Genomic DNA, 13,318 nt, shown 5'->3' with positions numbered 1-13,318 from the left:
AGGAGAGAGAGAGAGAGAGAGAGAGAGAGAGAGAGAGAGAGAGAGAGAAACAGAGAGAGAGACAGAGAGAGAGACAAAGACAGAGACAGAGACAGAGAAACAGAGAGAGAGAGGAAAGAAGAGAGAAAGGGAAGAGACAGAGAGAAAGAAAGAGACAGAAAGAGACAGAGAGAGACTACAACTGATGACTGAATTTCATTTTCTAGAGATTCTGGAGAGCTTTTGATCATATAAAACACCAAGACCTCAAGGAGAAAACCTGTATCTTTAGCTTCTGCAAAAGCAATACAAAAACAGAGTTATTCATGTTTCTTCTCCATTAGCTATAGGATCACAGTACCTGGGGCTGGAGGGGACTTTAACTATCATCTAGTCAAAACCATTTTGAGTTTACAAATGAGGAAACTGAGGCCCAGAGACATAAAGTGATGTGCCCATAGCCATCTAGGTAATAGATAGTAGCACCAAGATTTGTGCTTGGATTTCTCTCTCCTTATTCACATTTCTGCAGCATTTTAAAATCAGAAGTGTTTTCCTTACAACAATCCTGTGAAATAAGTGGGATATTTCATGCCCATTTTTGTAGATGGACAAACTATGGCACCAAGTACCTCTTCACATCAGAATTTTATTAGAAAAAGCACCATAAATCATATGTTCCGATCTCTGGCCTAACGAACAACTAAATCCTCTTTACTTGAATGCCTCCATATGATAGAGACTTTACCATATCATGGTGATTCGTTCTACTTCTCAACAGCTAACTTGCTCATGGTCACAGAGCTCATAAATGGCAGAGCTGGGGAGGGAACCCAGGTCTCCTGCCTTCACATCCAACACTTTTCCTACTCCATCTGCTGCCCAAATAGTCCAATGTGCCGATATCTTCCTCCAGTTCCTCATGGCAGTGTGGAGGTGATACTGAATTTTCAAAGACCATGCAAGCAGAGCAGACCATGCTAAGCTTCTCTGGCTTCCTTTAAATCCATGCTAAAATTCCACTTTCTCCAGCCCTTCCTGGTTTTCCTTTACTGCTAATGTCTTCCATCTATTGACTGTCTCTGATTTATCCTGTTTAGATATTGTTTGTGCATAATCATTGACATGTTGCCTCCTTCTTAGATGGCAAGCTCCTTCAAACAGGGTCTGTCTTTTGCCTTTCTTTGTGTCACCAGCTCTTAGCACAATGTCTGGCACAATAGACACTTAATAATAAATGCTTATTGACTAATCAGTCAAGTTAAGAACAGAAAGACTATTAAGATATCAGAAGATTGGCTACTTATAACAAATACCATTCCCAGACAGCGTGGTAACACTTTACAAATATTATTTTCATTTGATCTTCACAACTCTGCAAGGTAGGTGCTATTGCAATTATTATTTCTATAGTAACTTATGAAATTATCTGCTGAAATGTAGAAGGGTCAAAATCGTTATCAATGGAAATATAATAACTTTAAGGTTTTACAAGATACTTTTATAAATATTATTTCATCTCCTCACAATTCTGGGAGGTAGGAACTATTATTATCCTGTTTTGCAGAGGAGAATCCAGAAGCTGACAGAGGTTAAGTGGATTGCCCAGGGTCTCCCAGCTAATTCTTCCTGGTTCAAATGCAATGTACTCTCCACTGTACGCCCTAGCTCATTTAGGTGATGAAATCACCAATTATTCACAGTATTCAAAATGCTCCTTTTAACTTTGAAATGAGATTTTAATAGATCTTATGATTGCCTAGGACCCCCATTTAACAGCAGAGAGGTTCCTCTGAATTCATTGTAAATCAAATATCTGCATATTGAATTAACCAATCAACAATTATTAATTGCCAATACACATCAGGAGGTGTGCTGCCATGTTCTTCCCTTACTTCCACCTTTTGGCTTCACTGATTTCAGACACCTGACACTTACTAGCTGTGTGACTCTGAATAAGTCACTTAACCCCAACTACCTCCCCCCCCCCAAAAAAAAAGACAAATTGTTTCTTCTACAAGGAGCAGATTTGGTTCTCCTCCTCCCCCAATTACCTTTCCTCTGGACTGGCCTCCTATTTACATTGAATACAGCTTTCATGATCTTATTTTATACTTAAAACCCTGAGAAGTTGATTAACAGAAAGGAAGAGAATTTATCTCCTACTATATGCCAGGTACTGTGACAAATGCTTTATAAATGATATTTCATTTTATCTTCATAACCCTGCAATGTGAATGCTATTGATGTCGTGTTTTATACTTGAGGAAACTGAGGCAAACAGGGTTAAAGTGACTTGCTTAGGGTCACACAGCTAGAACATGTTTAAGGCCAGATTAGAACTCACCTTCCTGACTCCAGTCTGATTTGCTCTATCCACTGTGACCCTAGTATCATTATTCACATTTTACAGAGGAGGAATTGTCTCCTCCATTAGAAGGTGAGCTCCTTCGGGGGTCCGGGATTGTGTTTTTGCCTTTCTTTGAATCTCCTTTGCTTAGCACAGTAACTGGAGCATAGTAAGCACTTGATAAAAAACTTCCTGACTAAATGATTGATTGGGGATGCAAATGCAAAATGAAACAGATTCTGCCCAAAAGGAAAATATTAGACATAAATACACATATATGTATATGTACATGTGTATGTATTTTGTGTGTATTATGTATATATAGGCATAAATAAAATATAAAATAGCTTTTTATGAAAGGTGTGCTCCTCTTGGAACTAGTTTGACTCCAAGATTAAATCATAGATTTTATAGCTGCAAGGGAACTTGGTAAATCACTTTATCCAGATCTCTGCTATGAGATAGCATCCTTACTTTGCAGAAGTGGCCCAGAAAGTTCATTTAACTTGATCTGATTGGATTTTGGAATTCAAGATTTATAACTTAGATGGAAGATTCCTTTGGGTGACCCCCAGGTTCTGCCGAAATTTCCTACAAAATCTCACATAGTTGTTTACAAATTGTACCCCCAATTGGAGTATAAGCTTCTTGAGGTCAAGTATTCTATTTTTGCTTTTTGTTTGTGTCCCAGATGTTTTGCACAGTTCCTGGCCTAGAGTTAAGTGCTTACTAAATAAACACACTTGTTTACAAATGATACAAATGACAGAAGTTAAGATCAGAATCTAGAGGGATAGATACCAGGTAATCGGGGAATAACATCTGAGGTGGTACTTGAAGCAAGAGAAAGACTTCAACAACCCCAGAGGATACAGGCCATTCTAGCCAAGGTAAGGGAAGCTAACAGTGAAGAGCATGGAGAGTATGAGAGAGGGAAGGACGGAAGGTGGACATGTGACTGGGATAAAGAGTCCATGAAGAGAAACAAGTAGAGATTGGGTAGGAAAGATTAGAAAGTAGGACCATATGGGAGAGTGATTCGAATATCAGAATTTAAAGGCATATATGTATGTATGTTTGTATATATGTGTATATGTATATGTACACACATGTAAATATGCATATTGTGTGTATGTGTATCATATATGTGTGCATCCATATATATGTGCGGTATTATGTGTTTATGTATATACATATATGTAGGTACATATGTATCTGGATTGTGTAATTAATATTCATTACATATAAATTATGGAATTAATATTCATTACCTATATAAACATATAACATGTATATATATTTTTGCAATAGGCAATGGGAAGTTATGAAGGTTTTAGAGTAGAAAAGTGACATTTTGTCCTTTGTTATAATATCCTCTCCTTATTATACATGATACACACAATTTTCCATGACTTTGTACTAACATGCAAGAATTTGGAAATAAGGTTGGGAACTCTAAGCCCTGTTCTGACTCCACCCCATCTCCCAACTCTCTCATTCAGACTTCTTCTAACCCAATCCCACTCCCTCACCACTTTTTTTTTTCCTAAATAAAAGGTTAGGGATTGATTGTCTAGGTCTCCGAGTTTACATCACAGACATTGTCTCCATAAGTCAGGGGGAATTGTCTCCATATCTCAGGAATTTCCCCTGGAGATTCTAGGCCATGACAAACCTTTTCAGAGAACAGGTTTCAATAGGAGGGGAAAAGATAATACATGTCACCTATGTGTCTTTGGGCAGGTCACTCCACTTTTCTGTGCCTCAGTTTCCTTCTCTCTAAAATGAGTATTGGACTGATTAATTTCTGAGGTTCCTTCCAGCTCTAGTTCTTGGGGTCCTGTGTGTTGGAGGTGGGGCTTTCTATGGTTAGAGTGCTCTGAGTCAATCAGCCAATAAATAATTGTTAAGCACTTTTCCCTGTGTCAAGAGCCATGCAAAACACGAAGGGTACAAAGAAAAGCAAAAATATGATCCTTGCTATCAAAGAGCCTCCATTTTGAGGAGGGATACAACTATATACAAAGAAGTTAACGTGTAGGATGAATTGGAAGAAATTGATGAGGAGGGTTAGGGAGCAACTTTGTCCAGAAAGATTAGGGGGATAAAAAATCAACCAGACCATCTTAAGCACTCTGCTTGAGGAACTGCCAAAGGATTCATTGGTTAAAGGTTCTCTGGCAAGAGGCAGTTGGAGTCTATTGGGCAGGAAAAACTGGACTCCCTGGGTCCCAGTTCTGAGTGCCTCCCCATCCCCAGCTTACTTAGATGGCCATCTCCTTGAACTTTGCAGTTTATGATCAGGTGTGTCAACAGCTCTAAGCAGCCCAGGGAAATATTTTAGGAAAATAGGAGATGAGCCTTGGTTTACCAATGACATCTTCATGAGGAAGAATCTCAGTTTGGAACAAGACACTATAACCTTGTTTAAGGTAATTCATTTAGACTTTTCCCCCTATTTATTTTGTTGAGGCAATTGGGGTTAAGTGACTTGCCCAGGGTCACACAGTTAGGAAATGTTAAGTGTCTGAGGTCAGGTTTGAACTCGGGTCCTCCTGACTTCAGGGCAGATGGTCTATCCACTACACCAACTAGCTGCCCCTTTTCCCCTATTTCAAGACCAAAATGGTTCAGTTCTTTAAATTTGGGGTCAATAGATTTAAACAATTACTTGTGACAAAACTCCCTTGGGGAATTTTGTATAAAATGGTATGATAATAAAACCTAATTAAGGCACATCAATTACAAATAATATTTGTAAATAATTGTAAAAATTGTAAAAAAAATTTAAATAATAAAATATATATTACAAATAATAATAATTTGAATAAGAGCAGTAGCTCATTCAATAATTAATTATGGGGCTTATTTCTATTAAGAAGGGGAGAGAAAAGCCCATAGACATATACCCTATAGACAGACAGAAGACTCATGCTTCAGACAGTCAGATATGACAAAAGCAGGTTGAAAACGGTGAATAAAAAGACCCATGATGACTCAGAGAGGTAGAAATGATACCTGTGCTGACGCAGGCAGTTAGACAATGGGCATGCACATATCCATGGACATACCAACAGACAGTTAGGACAGACAGACAGCTGTCTACATACCTGCTTTGGTCCAGACAAGCAAATGAAAACCTAGTAACCCAAACGATCAACGCCTTTACTCAGAGGAAGATTACAATTGGTCCCTGAATGGCTACTTTGCTCTGAAATAGAGATGTAAAATGCAACTTCAACCAAGTGATTGGGGGGCTGATTTGCATGAGTCACCCCTCACTCATATCCTCCCCATCAGTGGGCTAAGCTGCAGCTCCCCATCCCCATCCTAAGCTTCAGAGTGAAGGAAACGCAACCTGCCTGGCAACAAACAATATATAACTATGAGGGACTCTATAAATGCCAGGAACAAGAGGATAGGAAGTTCCTAGGTACCTGGGGAGGGGGAGGAGGAACCCAGCTGCCTCTCCTGTCTACTACCCACTCTCCCACTCCCCCCAACACTCTCCCTCCTTTGACTAAATATTTTGTCTTATTTGAAAAACCAGTCAGTGCCTGGACAGGGACTTGCTGCCTATAACACTTCCAAAGTCAAAAGACTTTATCCTTGGGAAACCCCCATATTTCAGAAGAATATTTCTTCCTTCATGCATTTGGGGAGAATCAATCGAGTAGTGCCTTTATCCCAGTTGAGAGATCCAAGGGGTTGGAATACTACTCATTCAAATGTATAAGATCTGCAGGATTGTGGAAGCTCACCCAGTCACAATCAGTATTGTATCTCCTGATGTTAAACAGCTCAGGAGAACTTTTAAAAAATGGCCTTCCTTCTCCTGCATAAATTTGCTGGTTCCCCCCAAATGTAGCCTGTGCTCTTCCCACCCCCGCTCCCATCAATGGCAGACCAGTTTCCATTCCAATCCCCACATGGACAATTTTGTTGCCCCTCTGCCCTGCTTAGGTATCATGCAGTCCTCATCATCCAGAGACCCCTCTGAAACTTCCTGGAAGAACTTACCTAGAAATGCTTCATTTCAGTCTTGTTTCATTCATTTAGGAAGGAGCATAATCAAGCCGATCTCTCAAGCCTCTCAGATTTTACTAAATGAAGAGCTTTCCCACTATAAATTGTGGAGTTTTTTAAAATATAAAAAGATCAAATGAGTGCAAAAGCACACACACACACACACACACACACACACACACACACCCTCTGCTGTGATTTCGGCTTTTCCTCTCAGTGTGTGAGTATGCATACAATCCCTCGCTCTCCCTCTTCTGCAGGACTACAGCTGCCTGCTGACTGATATAAAGCCAGCTCTTCATCAGCTGATGCTTCTTCCCTCTCAGAAAAACCTATGAGAAAAGAACCTGGTTTTCTCTGCCTCAGGAAAACCAACAAGCACCAACCCCTCTGAGCGAGGAGCCCCATCAACAGTTCCCCCATAGGGGCTCCCTCCTCTTGTGTTTCCTTGCTTCAAAGAGACACAATCAGCCAGGCTCTGCTCCACATATTCCTTCAGGGAAGGGGCTGAAATTGTCACCTTAACTGCTCTGGAGAGAGGGGTCCCAGGAGTTTCTCCACACTAACATGGCTATTCAAAAACTCTGAATCATCAAATACATCTCTAGTACCTACTCTGACCAAGGCATAATGAGAGGCACTAGGAAGGACCGTAGACGTGGTCTCTTCCATCTACAGCTTGTGGTCTCAGAGGGAAGATGGACAAGATAAAGTATGTACAATGAATTATAAGAAAAGCTGATACCAAGTAGTATTTTTCAAGGAAGTGTTTCCTTTTAACTTATTTTCCCCTAAAGGGGAGGAGAATCAGGAGAAGCTTTGTGGGGGATGTGGTATTTGATTTGGACCTTGAATAATGAGATTTCAGCAGGTGGAGAGAGGTATCAATGCAAAAGCATTCCAGACCTGAGGATTGCCATGGAGCACAACAGTACCATGTCAGAGACAGGAGATCCAAAGACTGTGGCTACCACAGAGACCCAAATGCCCATTTCCACTCCCTAGAATCTTTGCCAGATTTGTGATTCCATTCAGGCACAGATTTCAAATTGAGAAGAGGTTCTCTGACTGAGTAGCTAGTCTGTCCACATCAAATAAGGAGGTTGAACCAATAACCTCTGAAGGTACTTGCAATTTTAGATCTAGTTGTCTATGATCTCTAATCCTTCCTCAATGACCACAAAGTCCATTTAGCAAAACTGCCCTGGTTAGAAATGAGATTGCCCTGGTTAGAAGAGAATTATGCTTCTTCCAGTTTATAATCTATAAAACATAAGCTCCATGTGAACAAGAACTGTTATCTTTTTGTCTTTTTCCTATTTGTATCCTAAACCATAGTGATTTATTCATAAGTACTGGGATAGGACCTGTGATTCTACTGGCATGGAGAACTTCCAGGTGAAACAGTTTCCTCTTCAGCACAAGTCAAAACCGTCTCTGTAATATATATAGGCAGGGACTTCTAATTTGGAACCCATGAATTAAAAAAATAAATATTAATAATTATTTAAATATAACTACTTTCCTTTGCAATCCCAAGTATTTCATTTTAATGTAACTTAAAACTTTCTGATAATAGGTCTACATATTTCATCAGCCTGCCAATGGAGTCCATGACACCAAAAAGATTAAGAATCCCTCACCTGATGGGATTGCTTGAAGGGTAAATAACTTGAACAGGGTCAAACAGTACCTGTTAGAAGCAGGATTTGAATCCAGGACTTTCTGGTTTTAGGATTGGCCTGTTCTCTGTTTATACTGCTTCTCACTAGAAAGACCTTGTTCATAGTGAGTACTTAACAAATATTTATTGAACGTAAATGAACCCAGATCGATGCAGTCTACTGGTTATGTAAAAAGCTAGGAGCATATGATTTCTTTTCCACACAACAGGGAAAAAAAGCAGTCAAGAGCTAAGGGAAAGACTTACCAAAAAATCTGGATTTCTCCGAAATTTCCCTGCTGGATTGTAAGCCTTTCAAAGTCAAGGAGCCATGTTTTAAAATTAAAGAACAGCACTTCCAGAATGTAGAATGTTAGAAGGTAAAATCGACAGAGAACATGAGAGATGCGAGCAATCTTAGAATACAGATTTCTAGAGCTAGGAAGTCCATTAGAACATAGACTGCTAAGACTATAAAGGCTCCTAAAGCATAGAATAATTACAGCACTGTGTGCCAGAGCTAGTACGTGCTTGGAAAATAGAATTCTTCCAAGAGCCTCTATTCTGAGGAAAGGTGTAGACCACTCATACTTCACTAACTAGATTTTGCCATCTTGTCTTGGAATATGCACCTTCCTTTCCTTTTTTTTTTCTTCTTTATCTTATATGTGTGTGTAATCTTCCACCATTAAAGTTTAGATTCCTTGAGGGCAGGGACTATTTGTTCATATTTTGTTCATATATTTGTTCATATTTGTTCGCCAGCACTTAGCACAATACCTGGCACCTAGTAAGAGCTTAATATACTATAGGCGACTACAATGAATAGAGCAATGAACCTCATCCTGCCTTGGACACTAATTGTATGACCCTGGACAAGTCACATGCCTTGTAGCTGTTTTCCCATCTCTCACATTGGGATAATAATAGTACCTACCTATCAGTTATCATGAGGATAAAATGAGATAATATTTGTAAAGCACTTTCTAAATCTTAAAGCACTATTTTAGCTTTTATTATTGTTATTATTGTCAACTGGACCAAATCAGTAACTAACCTATGGGTGCCTGGAGCCAAATAGAGCAGGCAAGTGACATAAGAGACAGGAATCAAAGAGAAGTTTAATTTCAAAGTGAGGGAAATAGCTTGCCAGCAAGGAGGCAGATTAGACACATGTGCCAAGGCCCTGCCCCTAGTGGAAGGACCCACTTTAGTGTGACTGAATCTTAATTTATATACTTATGGCTAGACAAAGAGTCAAACAGTATAGTGTAGCAACAGTAGTGAGATATAACAGCAACAGTGAGGGAAGATTGTCTAGTGACAAAAACTCCATTCATAGCAGGGATTCATGTCTGGATCTATTAATGATTGCCTGAAAGGGACCATCAATTCAAAGGTTTGTTGTTACACCAGACTCAGGGCATAGCTTGCTTACTGGGCCTTAGCTCTGAAAAACAGGCTGTCTCCTAATAGCATCTTGACATTATTAACAAATATTTATTGACTTGTCAGAGCCTTTAGAACATAAAAAGTTATTAAAACATATAATTTCACATTCTATATTCTAGGGGGAGCCTTAAAGATTTTCTGAGCTGTCCAAAATGGAGTAAGCTGTCTCATGTTATGGTTCATTGCTCTGGTTTTCAATTGGAAGTTGAATGAATACATTTTTAGAAAAGATTATGAAAGAAACTCCTGATCAGATACAGCTTGACTTCCAAGATTACTTACAATTTTGAAATGCTCCAAAATGCCCATCACAGGACCTGACAAATAATAAGTATTCATTATTAGGTATTTTAATTCCTAATTGGGAAAGTTATTTCAGTCATTGCTGACAGCTGCTCTTTTAGGAAACAAGAGTCTCCAGTGAATACAAAGAAGTTGTTTTTCCCCAAAATTCCTTACATGAAAACTTTCTGTTAGCTTCTGGCAAGATGTCTACAAACATTGTCACCACAAATACAATTCTACTTCTGAATGCACTCTTTCTTTCTCCTATAGATTCTGACTTAGTGGGATTTGACAAATATTCTCCTTGATACTCTTCCTTTGTCCATGCTACTATCCCTACCAATGCCAGGTCATGATTTTCACTCGAGTCTGCATGCAACATCTGTTTCCTGGAATTTAACATGTTTTATGGACAGTTCCCTGGCTGCTGCTGTCCTCTAGTGTCAGTGCTGAAGTACAACACCAGCTGATCTTAATAAGATAGCTTAGGGGAGAGAACATCACATTAGAGAATCTTAACACATCAGATGTGGAAGAGATTTCAGAAGTAATTTAATTTCAGATTAGGAAACTGAGGAACTCAGATCAAGAATTCACCTTCTGCAAGAAGCCTTCCATCTGAGATTATATCCAACATACCAAACCATAATTTGTATAGAGTTGCTTGAATTTATCTTCCCCATTAGACGAAAAACTTCTTGAGACCAGGGATTTTTTTTTCCTTTGGGCCTTTTCTGTATTCCTGGTACTTGGCACAATAGTACTCTATTCTTACACTTAGCACAATAGCTGGCACATGGTAGGTACTTAATAGATATTTACTGATTTGACTTGTAGGTTTTGGAGCTAGTAGTAAATCCCACTAGGTTTACTTTACACAGAAGAGATAATGATCGTGGAGATAAAAAATTGAAAGACCTTCATAATTATCTCCTATAGAGACAGATGAATGGTTCTCAAATCTTTTTACAACACCATCTTGATGTGGATGCCATTACTACCTTCTTTACTTACAACATCTCCCCTCTCCACCTCCACACAGCATGATTTCCATGTACACTTACTTTTGAGAAGGGCAATATTATAGTAACACCTTCCTTTATTTTTCCTCAGAGAAGGACAAAATAGAAGCAGGGTGGGAAGAAGGAAGTGGCTATTCTGTATTAATGCATTATTTTGCAAAAGTAATGAGCCACAGTGGAATCTCTTAAAATTTTGGCATTTAACTCCTAAATACTATGGGCTTTAAAGGTAAATAATTTTTTTTCCCTAAAGAGATATTCAATTATAAATGGCTATTTTTCCTGGGGTGTTTTCTGTTCCCTTGAGGGAATGAGGTTTTATTGGAGATATCATCTTGAGAAACATTAAGACAGATAAATGTGGAGAAAACATTTGTGACATATGAGTAGTAGGAAATAATTACATGTATACACATGAACAATGCAGGGGAGGGGTAAGCACATGTGTATAATAAACAATTGTAAAGTACATGTAAAGAACAAAGGATTGAGATATATATATATATATATATATATATATATATACACACACACACATATATATCTGCAAATAGAAATAGAATTGGGCTTTACCACTAGCTAGTCCAGTGGGTCATAGGGTCACAGACTTAGGACTGGAGGAAACTTCAGAAATGATCTAGTTTAACTCCTTGATATTTTTTCACATCATATCTCTCTACTAGCTTTAGTTTTCACATCTATAAAAAGAGAAGCATTAGGCTAAATCATCTCTAAGCTTCCTGTGTTCAGACATTCTACACTCCAAAAGAGATGTCCAGAACTAACTATAAATGTGTTGCTTAGCTGTGATTACTTGTAAGCAGGTAGATGTAGACATCAAAGTGTGATTACACTTGAGGTCTAAATTCATATAAAACTTTATGAAGTAGTGAATGTTTGATTATGACCATAGTTTTAAAAACAGAAAGAAAGGAAATGAAGCCTTCAAACAGAAAAGACATGAAACCAAAAGGATTTCTGTTTATTTTGTTTTGCTTATTTATTAATTCATTTAGCTCTACTTTACCTAATCACCTCATAATTTTTCCCTTTTGTATGTTTATTTATTTGTATAGTAGTTATTACATTTATTTAAACACTAATAAATAATGTACAAAAAGAAGACAGGTTTAATAAATACATGTGTGCTTGCATGCATATAGATGCATACTCCTATAATAATAGTAAACATGTCACTATAGCTTTAAGATGTGAAAAAGTTCTTTACATGTATTCTCTCATCTATTCTTCAAAACAACCCTATGAAAGGGATGTTATAATTATTCCCATGTTGTAGATGAGAAAAAGACTGAGAGAGGTAAAAATGAGTTGCTGAGGGCCACAAAGCTATTTAAGTATCTGAGTGAAGATTAAAACTGATGCTTTTCCTGACTCTATATCCAGTCCTCTATCCACTGTGATACCTAGCTGACCTTCACAAATTATATAGCTGATTAAATGCCATAGTCTGACATTATGAGTTCATGATCTTCCTGAATGAGTGATTATTAAATTTAAAATAAAGTTTTAAAATAAATGTATTTATTCATTTTAAATGCTAATAAGAATAGGGTTGCAGGAGAAACAAGTAAGAAACTGTGATATTGCTTTATTATACCTTCTTTGCTTCTATTTATTAATAAGCAAAGAAGGGAAGCTATATTCCTTTTTAATTTAAATTTAATTATTTCTTTTTGATTTATGGAATAAAACAAGCATATTAATAATATAATGCAATAAAAGATGATTACATATAAAACTTTTTATTGCTTCTCAAGTTTCTAGGCTTTTTCAAGACATTTTCAGATCATTCTAATAGGCTGGGAAAGAAGGAAAATGCTAGAGTATTACAAATTACAGTGTAATTCACTCAAAACTCCATTTTCCTAAAAAGTCTCTCCTCCATTTGACAAATGTTCTCAGCATCCACGTGAGGAAGGGAGGGAACAATCCATCCCTGGAGCAGGCTATGAAATAATGTTGGGTTGGATTTGCATGCTTCCTTGTGGAAAATATGAGAATAATACTGAAAGCTCTATAGTTTCTTGAGATAACAAAATCCAGTTGAGATAGAGGGAATCTCAGAATTGGAAGGGAAATCAAAGGGAAGCTAATCCAGTTCCTACCTGAAGAGGGAGCCCTTTCTATAGGCCTGTTAGAAGACCTCAAATTAACATAGAGGAGTCACTTCCCAAAGCAGCCTGATCCTAAATAGCAATTAGGACAACTGTCCTAAGAAGCCATTCTGTATAAACAGGTAAAATCTGCTTCTCTGACACACTGGGACCAAGCAAAACATGTCTGATCCCTTTTCCACCAGAGTCCTTCTGTAGACATCTCTCTCGCCCACTAGTCTTCTCTCCTCTAAATGAAATAACCCCCAGTCCTCCAAACAGTTTTTATATGTCATGTTTTTATATGCCTTCACTATCCTTCTGGCCATGTTCAAGTTCATTAATGCCTTTCCTAAAATACAGGGTCAAGTTACAACATAACACTCCCGATGTTGGCTGACAAAAGGCAGAGGACAATCAGGACTAT

At 38.1% G+C, this 13,318-nt stretch overlaps 1 long non-coding RNA gene across 1 annotated transcript; it reads right to left on the bottom strand.

Moving 5' to 3' along the window:
- Positions 1-82: 82 nt before the first annotated feature.
- LOC116421315 lies at positions 83-8,955 on the bottom strand. Its single transcript, XR_004231632.1, has 3 exons — positions 6,350-8,955; positions 5,440-5,540; positions 83-274 (listed from the first exon to the last, which is right to left on the bottom strand). It is a non-coding gene; the product is annotated as an uncharacterized LOC116421315 (long non-coding RNA).
- Between the last annotated feature and the right edge of the window lie 4,363 nt (positions 8,956-13,318).

This window comes from Sarcophilus harrisii, chromosome 2 (genome assembly GCF_902635505.1).
Source record: "Sarcophilus harrisii chromosome 2, mSarHar1.11, whole genome shotgun sequence".
Lineage (NCBI taxonomy): Eukaryota > Metazoa > Chordata > Mammalia > Dasyuromorphia > Dasyuridae > Sarcophilus > Sarcophilus harrisii.
The sequence above is the reverse complement of the archived record's forward strand: the minus strand, read 5'-3'. Positions and strand labels throughout refer to the sequence as shown.